Source organism: Pinus tabuliformis, chromosome Q (genome assembly GCF_031772625.1).
Source record: "Pinus tabuliformis cultivar Carrire ecotype Pingquan chromosome Q, CPIR1, whole genome shotgun sequence".
Taxonomy (NCBI): Eukaryota; Viridiplantae; Streptophyta; class Pinopsida; order Pinales; family Pinaceae; genus Pinus; species Pinus tabuliformis.
The window spans coordinates 244,971,867-244,986,925 of record NC_142296.1 but is presented as its reverse complement, the minus strand read 5'-3'; positions in this window follow the sequence as shown (position 1 = coordinate 244,986,925).

The window sequence follows — 15,059 nt, the reverse complement described above, 5'->3', positions numbered from 1 at the left end:
CCATGGATCCCAAAACTGGGATTACCATCTTGATTTTTCATTATGTTCCTTCCAATGTTACAATACATATTTATATATGCCGAAGCATCCAATACCATGGACCGAAAAACATTGCGTCCAGAACCATGGACCGAAAACCATCGCGTCCAAAACCATGTGCAAAAACCATGCACAAAACCATAGGGATGTCCGCCCAACCTAATATAGGGTCCAAAAAAAATGCCCCAGGCCCCGTAGAGGGGGGCTACATGCCCCCCTCAAACCCCCTATGACCCCCCAGCTACGCAATCAGTGCAACAAAGGGGGGGCTCCACCCCCCCTCTAACCCCTCGGTTAACTACGTAGGCTAGTCATGGAAATAACATAACACAACCCAACATAGTAGTGCTCTCCTCAGCCATTGTTGAGCCCAGCTATGCCATCCTCATCAAGCCCTTCCTTCTCAATCCTTTCACAAGCTCATCACAAGAATATTCTTCCATGAAAAAGCTAGAGATAGAATAGATGATTTCAATATTGATTTTTCCTTGTCATGAGTGAACTTCATTGGTAGGAGTACCTCCTCAACAAGGCAAGGTGATGCTCAAGGAAGATGTCAAGGAGGAGGAACAAAGAAGCACAAAGAAGAACCATCATGAAGACATGGAGATATCCTAAACCAAGATAGATTAAAGACATTTCATGATGACTCAGAAGGTCTCGATGTCAATCCATGACCCTTTGGAGGGTGAAGATGAAGAACAAATCAAATCTTTCATGAATATTGAAGACAAAGCAACAAGTAGAGTGGCTTGGCATTGCCACATCATCATGAAGATCCATTTTATCATTGCCAAGTTATGTCTTGTACAAGTGTCATCACAATGTCATATGTTTCCATGTGTCTTTCCACATCATCTTGTGGAATGCAATGATGTATTTTCAAAGAAAATGACAAAATGTAAAAGAGGTGGAAGTCAAAGAGTTATATGTGGAATATGTAAAGTGACATGTAGACAAAATAATCTTATAAAAGTTCAAATCTCATTTAGGAGTCCAATAGTAATGAGGGTAGCTCAAGAGTCATAGGGGATATGAAAGGTCATTCCTCTTGTTATAAATACACCCTCATAACTCAAGCAAAAGGATTTTGGAGGCTTAGACTTTGGAGAGCTAGCCTTGGCTTCTTCAACTTGACATAGGAGAGAAGATCATTCTTTTGGAGAAGCAAGAAGTGACTTAATGTTCCATTATTGGAGCTAGTGTCTCATCATTGTAACTGTGTACTTGGATCTTTCACTTAATAATCAAAATCTCATTGAGCCAACACACTTTCATGCATGTATCATGAATGTTGTAAGACTATTCATTAGATGTTTTCACTATTTGTTATGTTCAAATGTGCTAAATAAATTGAACTACTTCATTGGCTTTGGTGCTTATCTTGTTAAATGTGTGTTGTATTGGCTTTAATGTTCGTTTTGTCTATCAGGCCAGGAGGTAGCTCCTCAAATGAGATTATATATATTCATTTAGTTGTTCATAGTTATATACATAAGGGAGTGACTGTTGAGTTTCATCTCCCAATGACTCTCCATTTTCTCTTATTATTTTACACTATTTACAATTGTTCACCCAATACCTATGATTAGGTGTCAACATTCCCCCCCTTAATCTGAAGGGATTTTGGTGAGTCCAAGCATCGTTCTGAATCTTTCAAGATTTTCTCTTACAAGCCCTTTGGTGAAGATGTTTGCAATCTGCTCATTAGTGGAACAATGGCGAAGATGGATTGTTTTGGCCTCAACATGACGTCGAATCAAATGATATGTTGTATTGATGTGCTTCATTCGATCATGGAACTTTGGGTTCTTGGCCAATTTTATTGCCAAGGTATGGTCAATAATGAGTGGAGTCGAATGTACTTGTTGTACCTGCAAATCTTCCCGAATTTTCCTAAGCCACACAATTTCTTTTGTTGCCTCAGCTGCTTCCACATATTCTGCCTCTGTTGTGGAATTTGCTGGAACTAATTGTTTGCGTGATCTCTAGGAGATAGCTCCTGATCCAATACTTGTAGCATAACCAAAAGTAGATACCCCAGTTTCTTTGTCTCCATCGAAGTCTGAATCAGAGCATACAATCAAGCTGAAATCGCCCACCTGTGTATACTTGAGTCCAAAGTCTTGAGTTCCCTTCAAGTAATTTAGAACTCTTTTTGCAGCAGACCAATGTCCCTCACAAGGATTTTGCATAAACCTGGAGAGGATTCCAACAGAAAACGAAATGTCTGGTCTGGTAGTAGTCAGGTAATTGAGACTTCCTACAAGCTGTCTATACTTTGTTGCATCCTCAAATTCTTTTCCTTGAATGGATGTGAGTTTTAAGTTTTGTTCCATTGGAGTAGTCATAGGATTGCATTCAACCATGCCAAACCTGCTCAATAGATCTCCAATGTACTTCTTCTGAGAAAGGAATATGGACTACGAATGTTGAGTTACTTCAATACCAAGATAGTAATGAACATAGTGCAAATCAGTCATTTCAAAACCTTTCCTCAATTCCTTCTTTATGGATGTAATGTAGCTCTCATTGTTCCCTGTCATCAAAAGATCATCTACATATACCACAATATATACAAATGTTTTTCCAACTTTCTTGACAAACAAATTTGCATCATCAAGATCATAATGTTTGAAATTGGGTTTCAGAAGATGCTCAGTTAGTTTTTCATACCAGGCTCGCGGTGCTTGTTTGATCCATACAAGTATTTCACAAGTTTGCATACTTTATGTTCATGTCCTTTCACAGCAAATCCTTCAGGCTGTGACATAAAAACATTCTCTTTTAGATCTCCATTCAAGAAAGCAGTTTTTACATCCATTTGATGGACTTTCCTCAAAACAGTTTTTACATCTATTTGGCATACCCTAGCAGCTCAAAACGGTACATACCCGCTTTATCTTGTTTGAATTTATTGTCTCTTCTCCTCCATTCCTGTATCATTTGAAACGGGTCTTCAATTTATTTTACAAACTTTGCAACAAATTGTTTGTCATAAATGTCCTGGGCATCAGGTGGTTTATACATTTGTTGTAAATCTTCGGCTCTGAAAGAACCCAAGGCTGTGTTTTTAGTTGTCTTGATAAGTCTGTCTTCCACTTCTGTATTCTCTACTACCCATCTTATCATATCTGTGTATGGCAAGAGCCTAGCCCTTGCTGCTATTCGGTGAAGGAAAGAGCACGCAGTGTCTCTGAACTGCACTCTTGATGGTTTTGTGCTGTCAGCGGTTAGTTGAATGTTTGTTACTTCAGGGTTTTCATTCTCCAACGTAGTATAGATATCCTTCCATGCAGTGGCACTCCATCTACAGTGCATACTGTATCTGTAAAATGGACAACATATCTGTGCTTTCAGTTTCTGAGATAGATTGCTTGGTATGCTTTTGCATCACCTTTCGAATGAACATCACTTGAGTGGAGTTCCTATTAAAACCAACAGAAATTAGTTGTTGCATAAAATAAAATATTTGATGAAATAACTGAACTTTGTAAGAAAATATCCAGGAGCGAGTTCAGCATTAATCAACCATAACGAACACCATGATTACATGCATAGGGATGATAACCGTATTAAATCATTATGACCTAACTCGTGTCCAGCTTAAAAACACTATTAAAGATTGGCAAATCCGTCATATCGGATATCTAAGCTATAGCGCGAATGAAACTTTGTTTGATGGATCTTGCGATATGCGATATGCGATATCGCAAAATTGCAAGATCGCAATATCGAAGTTTTAATAGGTAACAATTAAGCTCTTGCCATAATATTCTCCAATGTGCAATATGCGATCGGGACGTCGCATACAAAGTTCAATTGCAAGTCGTATATCGGTATTTTTTGAATGTGCTTAACTTTGCTACTAAGGAATTATGCAATTTTGTGATTTGCGATGAAGAATTTTAATATGTTTTAAGTTAGATTCAAAAAGGGCTCTTTGACAAGCAACAATTTTTTGAGAGTTCGCATTTTATTCAAAAAAAAAGGGGGAAATTCAATTTTTTAAAAGGGTCCCTGTTTGTATTATAAATAAAAATGGGGGGGGTTGTTGCATAGCACAACAATTGGCGATTCACTTGGGAGAACCAGCTATCTCTGATTAGTTTCTTTGACATTTCTCAAACTTTCAAAACAAGAAAAGTTGTGAAAGAATAAGAATTGTATGATTCATAAATTAAACAGTCTTTCTATGGAATATAACATATTCACCTATCTCACTTCTTTTCTTACTCAACTCTTTAGGTGATAAAACACAAATGTTTGTACCAGTAAATACTTAGATTTATAAAGATAAAGTAGGTATTCTCTTAAAATTGGCTTTATAGATTTTTACTCATTTATCATAGATAGAGCCTCTGCTACCAGTAGGCGTTCATAGCCTCAATAGGGTTATCTTTTAACCAATAATGATTCATAATCCCATCTGAAATTGATTCCTAATCTCAAAATCTAATCAAAATTTTATTCAATTCCTTTCACTTGAAACCTGTTTCTTTTTCATGGTACTTTTCACTTTAAATGTCCTTAAAAGCCATTGTCCAAGCTTGGTAACCTGATGGTAACAATGTCCTTCACTGGTTGTAATTTAAACTGAACAAGTTGGCTCGTGATGAGACCCCTTGTCTTTTGATTGTTTGAATCATTAGCTATTACCCTATTATGATATGCAGTATTGGTAATATCAGTCTAAATTATTTTCCTGTGATCATGATAAACAAGCTTGTGATGAGACTCATTATCTTTTAAGTTTTGAATATTTTTAATTTCATTGTGAAAAAAAAGAAAATTTTATCAAATGGGGTGAATCATTGGCTCATTTAAGAGTTATGGATGATAATTATAGAGTTGGTAAATACCTTTTTGCAGAGAACCCTTGCTAAGTTACTGGTTCTTTTCTTGACTCGTACAAAAACATCTATACTTTATAAAATCAAGAGTCTTTTCAGAAACTAAATGTTTTTAGTAAATTCAAAATTTTTCCAAAGAAATAAGGTTTATTTAAATTTCATATTTATAATTATCCTTTTACTCTTCTTATTTATAGAAGTGAGAAAAATCAAGTAAATTATCAAAAAGTTAATATTTTGAATAGCCAAAAGAGATACTATTCAATCTTTATTTTCCTAAAACTAAAATTTTAAAACTAAAGTTTAACTTCTAAGAAAAATATTTTTTAAGAATTTTCCCGTTTACAGGTAAAGAGTCTTTCCTACCTGACAAATCTTGTAACAAAAAGGTGGATGGGCCTAATTTCTCTATGATTTGAAATGGACCAAGCCACAGTCTTTGGAATTTGGTATGTTTACCTTTTTCCTCATGTGCCTTATCCAATTTCAAAACAAGATCTCCAATTTCAAAAGTTTTTGGGCTGGTGGATGTTGTATCAAATGAAGATTTAACTATCTGTTGATGATGAGCATGTATTGCTTTGGATTTCTCCCTCTGTTCTTCTAATTTAAGGATTTGACCATGTCTAAGTTGAAGAGAAGAAGAAGGGTTTTCATCAATAAACTGAACTAAAGCGAGATATGTTATTGTTATGTTTGTGGGTAGTATCATTTCTTTCCCATAAACCAATTCAAATGGAGAAGTACCTATTGAGGCCTTCTGAGTGATTCTATCTGCCCAGAGAGAAAATATTAGTGCTTTATGCCAGTTCTTATGATTTTGCTCTACAGTCCGTTTGATAATTCTAATCAGGTTCTTGTTTGTAGATTCAGCTAACCCGTTACCTTGCGGATAATAATTAGCTGAGTATTTAAGTTTAAAACCTCTTTTCAAATCAAACTCTACCATAGCATTTCCAGAAAAGTAAGATGCATTATCAAACATTAAAGCTGATGGGAGACCAAACCTAGTAATTATAAACTGGTCAATCAAATATGTAATGTTTTGGATGTTAACTACCTTTAATAGGATAACTTCTACCCACTTTGTAAAATAATCAGTTACAGTTAGAATATACTTATGTTGTTTGGAGGATGTTGGAGTTATTTCACCAATAATATCTTATCAGGAGCTCAGGACCAAGTGTCGTAAAATGGTCAAAAATGAAAGTGCTCAGAACTAGTTTGAACCCAAACGACCAGATAGAGCTCGTCTTCCTGATTTCGGTGCCATGAACGGTTTGAAAAATGGTCTCCGTATGAGAAAGTTATGCCAAAAACAAAATCGCCCAATAACCCTCAATTTTTGAATATTGTTCAAAAAAAAATATTAAAAAAGGAATATTCCACAGAATATTCTTTGGAATATTCCATCTGGGCAGCCAATCATAGGCCGCCACATGGCAGGCCGGAGGCCACCACGTGGCCCAAGGTGACGTCAGCAAGGGTATGTGCATTGTTTAAAATTTTGGTGGCGGTGAGGTTCGATCCCATGACCTCCCATTTAACAACCAAACGCCTTACCGTTAGGCCACAACAACAGACCTTGAATGATGGGCGGCAGACATTTAATATGAAGTTTAAACGTGGTTTGAGCGGGGCCCTAAGGGGGCCAGCCCCTAACGGCCACCCCCATTCCATATGCCCTTACGCCCAAAACCGTGGGCCTAGACCCTTAACCGCCGATGTGGAATCCCATGCAAACAGCCAACCCGTAATTTTTGGTCACATGCGCATTAATCACAAGCAGTTAGACTAGTGGAAATTTTGGCGGAGCGCCAAATTTGGACGGACCCACCATATTTGGCGGGCCTAACTGGCTCCAACTCAAGTTATCTAGAGTTTTCGTAGGGGCAACTGGCAGTTGGGAGTAAATGGCCATAACTTTGGCTAGGAAAGTCCGTTTTGGACGAAATTTTTTTTTATTTTGGGCTCTTCAACCTTCTGAAGCCATTGGCATAGGTTTCACAGCCATCTGATGTTGTTTCTAGGTGTTTTAGCTTCGTGTAAGTTCTAGGAGCCACTAGGGCCAAATCAGTTTGGGAGCTACATTGAGAATTGTACAGCCAGTGAATGTGGAACGAAGGTCATTCCTGAAGTTTTTCAGCATTTTAAATCCATTTCTACATCTCGTTTTTCCTGTTGAGGCATTCTTCTCACTGTTTAGCTTTAGGGAATCTTTCAGGGCCACTAGGGCCATTTCAGTGCTTGAGTTGTTTGGGGGCTATGTTCATCCATTTTTGGTGATTCAAAAGCCTATGTCTGCTATTTTCGACCTTCTGAGTCTAATGGTAGAGGTTTCATAACCAATTGAGGTCATCTTCACCTCTAAATTCTCCATGCAAGTTTAAAGGGTCACTAGGGCCAATTGGGGAAAGTACTATATAAGGTACAATTTCACTGTTTAGTGTTTGGGAAAGAGCATGTTTAGCTAATTCCTATCTTCTGATTCTGTATTTACAGTCAGATCTATCTTTCGAGACACTCATATTCTTGTATTAGCCTTTGTAGCATTTTTAATACAAGAGGACAAGCCTAGTTTGAGAGGCTTGGTCCAGCAGATGTAGCCCAGAAGGGGTGAACTGCTTTATCATTTTGATGTCTTTATTTGCTGAGGATGATATGTCAAAAAAAACTGATATAAAGTGTTAAACAGCAAATATACATAACTTGCATACACACATAATCACCTATTCAGCTGCAAAAAGTTATTTGTCTTATTCCGCAAGACATCAAACTTCAAGTATGTGTATGTCAAAGACTTCTAAGTGTTTACTTTGTTATTTCTTTAGGCAGAGCTTGTAGAGGGCCAGGTAGCCTCTGGAACTCATCCTCTCTTTAGAGGTGACATTTCCGGTGAATGCCCCTACAGTCTATCTCTGTATAAGAAATAAGAAGTTTTCACATTTTCAGAGGTCACTTGGAGGGTATAGCTCACATTTGCAATTATGGGAAATGGATACCTTGCACCCTTAAACAAGTACATTCCATTTTCAGATCAGATGGTATCAGAGCACTAGGTTTGCTTGACTGACATCACTAGCTTGATTGTGTAACTTGAAAGATGTCTTAAGCAGTGTTGAAGATTGAATGCTTTATTATTCTGCAAACTACTTGTTGTTTGAGTTTGTTGAAGCTCTTTTGTTCATTTTTATAATGACAACTTCCATAAGTGAGTTCTCAAAATCATCCTCCTTCACAAGATTTTTTGATGAAGGCTTGAAGCAAGAATTTTTCATCATGATGAATATGGTGAGAGAAATGTATGAGGATGAAAGAAAGAGCTCTAGACTTCAACAGCATTTGAATTCCATGAGGGAAGAGAAGCAGTTGCTTTCTAACCAATTGCAGGAAATGGAAGGCCAACTTCATATTGCAAACATGAATCTGGAAAGGATGCATGAGTTCGAGACACAACTCCTTGTTGCCAAAGAAGCCTTAACCAAGTATCAGCTTGAAGAAGAGGTAAACAATTCTAGTTTGTCTTCAAATTCTTATAAGAATGTTTATGTTGGTTCTTTTGAGAAACATACCAGAGGCATAGGGTCCAAGTTGATGTCCAAAATGGGATATGAAGGAAAAGGATTGGGCAAACATGCACAAGGTATAGTTGAGCCAATAATGGTTGAGGTAAGGCCTAAGAATTTGGGTCTTGGCTATGGATAATCTTATGGAGAAAGTTCCAAAGCAGCCATGAAGGCAATTGAAACAGTTCCTAGAAGGAGTTTCATTTCAGGTTCTCTATCTCAAGGTTGTAAAGGTTGTATCATTGAGGAATGCAATAGTTGGAAACATGCTTTGCAGGAAGAAGGTGTGCATAAGAATGCACTTGAACAAGAGAATTGTGAAAGCTCTAAAACCATTGAAGGGATTGATGGTGTTCCAAAAGGAGCTTATTCTTCATTTGATTCACCTCCTCATGAAGGTAATGAAGGTGAAAGAGAAAGGTATAAATCTGATTTCAATCATATTTCCTTTGATCATGTAAAGCATGGAAAATTTCCACATAAGCATTGGAAAAGAATTGCATGTTCTTTTTGTGGTTTGGTTAGCCATAATGTTTCTAGATGTTGGAAAAGAATGGCAACATACAGGAAACTTTTGAAGGAAAGGAGGCAAGAAGCCAAAGTTCCATTGAACAATGCAAATCATGCTGTCAAGAAGATGAACATGTGTTGCACTTATTGCCATAAGCATGGACACACTGCTGAAAGGTTTTGGACTCTGAATCCAACAATGCTTCCACGAAAGTTGAAGAAATTGGAGAAAGTGTATGGCAAGAATGGGAAGGAAGTTTCCATCATTGATATGTGTCAGGATGATACACATGTTGATATCGATGTGCAGTTAAAGGAAGCGCCTTTGAAATGGATTGGTAAGAAATGGTTGGAATTCTTATCCAATTAAAGTTGCATGTCTTTCGATTGAATGCATTTCTTTGTTAAGGGAATGCAAGTTGCAGGATGGAAAAGTTGAGTATGAGACTCACTCTATCACAGCAAAAGTTATATTCATTTCAGCTTTGAAAGTACATGTACATGTGATCGAGGATATTGTACTTATGATTGTACTTAAGAGAAATTTGAAGGATAAACTGCATGCATGAGAATGATATGCATGAGCACAGGGATCATGATGATTTCCTTGTATTTTAAACATGTATGTGTGATTAACTTGAAGGGTTGATTACTTTGTTTTTAACCATGCATGTAATGTAATATTGACTTGGAAAAAGTTAATTTGATCTCCAAGATTGTAAAGAGGAGAAATGATGAAGTGTTTCATCTTTGTAAGAGCCTTCTCATTTGGGAGGCAGCTCTTCTTCTGGAGCGGAGGTGCCATGGATGGACATTGTGACAACTAGCAAACCCACATGTTCAGGAGAATATTTCAGCTCATATATCAGCAAGTTTCATTGTTGGTTTCTGCAATTTCAGATTTGTCTGGCGAAAGAACTTGGTCGGGATTCGACGAGTACTTGGCTTATGCAGCAAAAAGTCGCCATGACGACAGTTGATAAGGCAGGACATTTTGGCATCAGTATGCTCTTTTGGCTGAACGGAAGAGGATATTTTTGTTCCTCAAGTGCTGTACAGTTCAGTTCAGATATTCAGTAAGCTTTTGGGGACCAAAAGCCTTCTCATTTGGGAGGTGTGATCAGGAGCTCAAGACCAAGTGTCGTAAAATGGTCAAAAATGAAAGTACTTAGAACTAGTTTGAACCCAAACTACTGGGTAGATCTCGTCTTCCTGATTCTGGCGCCATGAACGGTTCGAAAAACGGTCTCCGTATGAGAAAGTTATGCGAAAAACAAAATCGCCCAATAACCCTCAATTTTTGAATATTTTTCAAAAAAAAATATTAAAAAAGGAATATTCCACAGAATATTCTTTGGAATATTCCATCTGGGCAGCCAATCATAGCCCACCATGTGGCAGGCTCGGAGGCCACCACGTGGCCCAGGGTGACGTCAGCAAGGGTATGTGCGTTGTTTAAAATTTTGGTGGCAGTGAGGTTCGATCCCATGACCTCCCATTTAACAACCAAACACCTTACCATTAGGCCACAACAGCAGATCTTGAATGATGGGCGGCAGACATTTAATATGAAGTTTAAACATGGTTTGAGCAGGGCCCTAAGGGGGCCAGCCCCCATTCCATATGCCCTTACGCCCAAAACCGTGGGCCTAGACCCTTAACTGCCGGCACGAAATCACATGCAAACAGCCAACCCGGAATTTTTGGTCACATGCGCATTAATCACAAGAAAATAGACTGGCGGAAATTTTGGTGGAGCGCCAAATTTGGGCAAACCCGCCATATTTGGCAGGCCTAACTGGCTCCAACTCAAGTTATCTGGAGTTTTTGTAGGGCAACTGGTAGTTGGGAGTAAATGGCCATAACTTTGGCTAGGAAAGTCCGTTTTGGACGAATTTTTTTTTTTTTTTGGGTCTCTTCGACCTTCTGAAGCCATTGGCATAGGTTTCACAGCCATCTAAGGTCGTTTCTAGGTGTTTTAGCTTCGTGTAAGTTCCAGGAGCCACCAAGGCCAAATCAGTTTGGGAGCTGCATTGGGAATTGTGCAACCAGTGAATGTGGAACGAAGGTCATTCCTGAATTTTTTCAGCATTCTAAATCCATTTCTACATCTCGTTTTTCCTGTTGAGGCATTCTTCTCACTGTTTAGCTTCAGGGAAGCTTTCAGGGCCACCAGGGCCATTTCAATGCTTGAGCTGTTTGGGGGCTATGTTCATCCATTTTTGGTGATTCAAAAGCCTATGTCTGCTATTTTCGACCTTCTGAGTCTAATGGTAGAGGTTTCAGAACCAATTGAGGTCATCTTCACCTCGAAATTCTCCATGCAAGTTTAAAGGGTCACTAGGGCCAATTGGGGAAAGTACTGTATAAGGTACAATTTCACTGTTTAGTGTTTGGAAAAGAGAATGTTTAGCTAATTCCTATCTTCTGATTATGTATTTACAGTCAGATCTGTCTTTCGAGACACTCATATTCTTGTATTAGCCTTTGTAGCATTTTTAATACAAGAGGACAAGCCTAGTTTGAGAGGCTTGGTCCAGCAGATGTAGCCCAGAAGGGGTGAACTGCTTTATCATTTTGATGTTTTTATTTGCTGAAGGTGATATGTTAAACAAAACTGATATAAAGTTTTAAACAGCGAATATACATAACTTGCATACACACATAATCACCTATTCAACTGCAGAAAGTTATTTGTCTTATTCCGCAAGACATCAAACTTCAAGTATGTGTATGTCAAAGACTTCTAAGTGTTTACTTTGTTATTTCTTTAGGCAGAGCCTGTAGAGGGCCAGGTAGCCTCTGGAACTCATCCTCTCTTTAGAGGTGACATGTCCGGTGAATGCCCCTACAGTCTATCTCTGTATAAGAAATAAGAAGTTTTCACATTTTCAAAGGTCACTTGGAGGGTATAGCTCACATTTGAAATTATGGGAAATGGATACCTTGCACCCTCAAACAAGTACATTCCATTTTCAGATCAATATCTAACCCCCATTGTTCAAATGGTTGTTGTATATTTACTGGCTGCAACGGGAGTGCTACTTTCCTTTCTCTTCCTGTTGCGGTTTGACATACTTTGCATTTCCTCGCATATTCATGTGCATCTTTGAAAAGGGTTGGCCAATAGTACCCGACATGCAGAATTTTATGTGTTGTGGTATTTCCTCCGAAATGACCTCCAGCTGGCCCATCGTGTAATTCCTACATTACCTTTTCAGCTTTAGGTTTCTCTAAACATCTTAATAATACAGCATCATAGTTTCTTCTAAATAACACATTATCAATTAATTGATATTGATTTGCTTTAAGCCTTAGAGCATGCTTAGCTGTATAATTGAGATATAATGGAGCATGTCCATTTTTCAAGAAAAATTTCAGATCAGCGTATTGTGATTGAGAATCATTGAGGCTTACCTCAGATAATTGCACTTCAGTAGATTGATCATCCTCTGTCGGTAAATGAGAGGCTCTAGTTAGCATTCTGCAAAAACCTTGACCTCTAATAATTTTAGCAGGATGTATTTCTACATCATATTCCTGAAGTGCAGTAACCCAATTTGCTCTCTTCTCTCCTACTTCTTGTTGGATTAACAGTTGCCTTATAGCAGGGTAAGGGACTATTATCTTAGTGTGTGTTTTTAGGAGAAAAGGTCTGAAATGTTTTAAAGTTTTAAATATAGCAAAAGCCTGTTTCTCCATAGCTGAATAATTTAGCTCAACACCTTGTAAGTTAGAACTAAAGAATGAAATAGGTGCTTCAACGTTCTGATCATTTAGTTGTGTCAAAATTGTTGCATAAGAGGTATCAGAAGAGAATGTGTATAATACAAATGGTTTTAGGAAATTGGGAGTTGTTAAGGAAGGAGCCTGAATGATGGCTTTCTTTATCAACTCAAAAGAATCTTTCTCGTCTTTTCCCCATTTAAAAGTCGATATTTTTCAGATCATTAACTGTAGGGGTAAGATGATTTGAGAAAAATCAGGAATAAATCCTTTTACAAAATTAATTTGTCCTAAAAATGGTTGCATCGTTTTTTTGTTATGTGGTAGGGGAATGTTTTTAATTTCTTGAATCCGATCGGGATCGATATAGATTCCTTTCTTAGATACCACGAATCCTAATAATTCACCTTCTGCCAAGGCGAAATAAGATTTTTTAGGATTCAAAGAAATGCTGAATTTCTCACATCTCTCCAAGATTTGTTTTAGGTGGTTGATATGGTTGTTTCTATGTTTAGAATAGACAATGATGTCATCTAAATATATTACAACTAAATTGTTCATTAGTCCTCTAAAATCTATGTCCATAGCATGTTGAAATGTAGCGCCAGCATTAATCAATCCAAATGGCATCTTTTGATATGCATATGTTCCCCACTTTATCCTAAATGTAGTCTTTAATCTATCATATGGATGAACCATAATCTGATTGTAACCTGAAAATCCATCAAGAAAATACATCAATTCAGAACCTGCAATTGACTGCAAAATCTGCTCCATGGTAGGCAAAGGAAAATTATCCTTTTGGTAGGATTTATTCAAATTTCTAAAATCTATGCAAATCCTAATGTCTCCATTCTTTTTTCTCACAAGAACCATGTTTGACACCCATTTTGAATGTCTTACAGGGAAAATGATTTTGGCTTTAAGCATTTTATTGAATTCAGACTTAATTTGACTTTCTAGGTTTGGGTGGGTCTTTCTAAGCTTCTATTGGATAGGCTTGTTATTTGAAGTCATGGGTATAGTATGTTGCATTATAGAAGTATCATATGTTTTGAGATCTGAATAATCCTAGGCAAAGATACTTTTACATTTTCTTAGCAACTTAATGAATGACATCCTTTCATCGGGTGTTAAGCCCAAACCTAGGTTTATTAGGTGTACCAAGATTAATCAACTCAAATCTTAGAGTAGAACTCTGTGTTTTTGAATTGGTGGTATTTTTAAACCTATCTTTTAAATCATAGAGATATTCCATCTTGACTACAGATTTGGGAATTGGATTTGCATCCTGTTTATTTTCAATCTGTAGGTCATGTTCATGTTCGTCCATGATTTGACCTTCATAAGATCCATCTAATGAAAGAAAGTCAATTATATCTGTATCATCATTAAACACTCTCCAATTTTTTATGTTATCGGGAATGGAAGGCCTAAATATCAACTCAATCGAAAATCTATCTAGACTAAACTCTTCTGATGGTATCAATTTAGATGCTACATTGGCAAGTAAATCAGCGCTTGTGTTTTCTAATCTAGGGACTGTTGAAATATTAAATGTAGTGAATTGAGAAGTGAGGCTCTGAGCTAATGTTTGATAATGTTTCAGCTGTCCAGAAATACAATGGATTGTGTTCCTGACTTGTTTAACAATTATTTCATATTCCCCATACACCTGCAAATATTTAATGTTTAATCCAATGGCTTTGTACAGGCCTTGAATTAATGCTTCATATTCAGTAGTATTATTCATGCATTGAAATTCGAGTTTGCAAGCTAGCATTGTTTTCTCTCCTTGTGTATTGATTAAAATGCAACCTGCTCCTGCACCATCGTCTGATTTTGAACCGTCAAAGTATAGAGTCCAGAACAAAGACTGATCTAAAGTTTTATTACTAAGATTAATACATTTAGAAATGCTTGATGGAGAAAAAAATTCAACCTGAGAAGTAACCATATTTTTTGGTAAAGGTGAGATTTGGGCATTGAATGAGCCAAGGAATGATTCAGTAGAATAATTTCCAATAATATTATTAGTGAAAATCATAGGCTCGTTCACTCCTTCTAATTCAGTGACTGTATGTTTCATAAATTTTTCGCGATCAACTCTAATTTAATTTGGTTTACCATTATAAGGTAAACACATGTGACCATTCGATTGTGAAATATCCATGTAGTTTCTCATACCAATCCCTGCTTAACGTTAAGTCTCGTGCACACAGATCTTGGCATGATATTCGAAGAAGCTCTTGAATCGATGAGACAATTATGAACATTTTTATTGAAAATTTCATAATTCAAAAGGAAGGGAGGAATGTGAGAACTAGATCTATCACCAATCAAAACAAGATCATTTGATTTTACC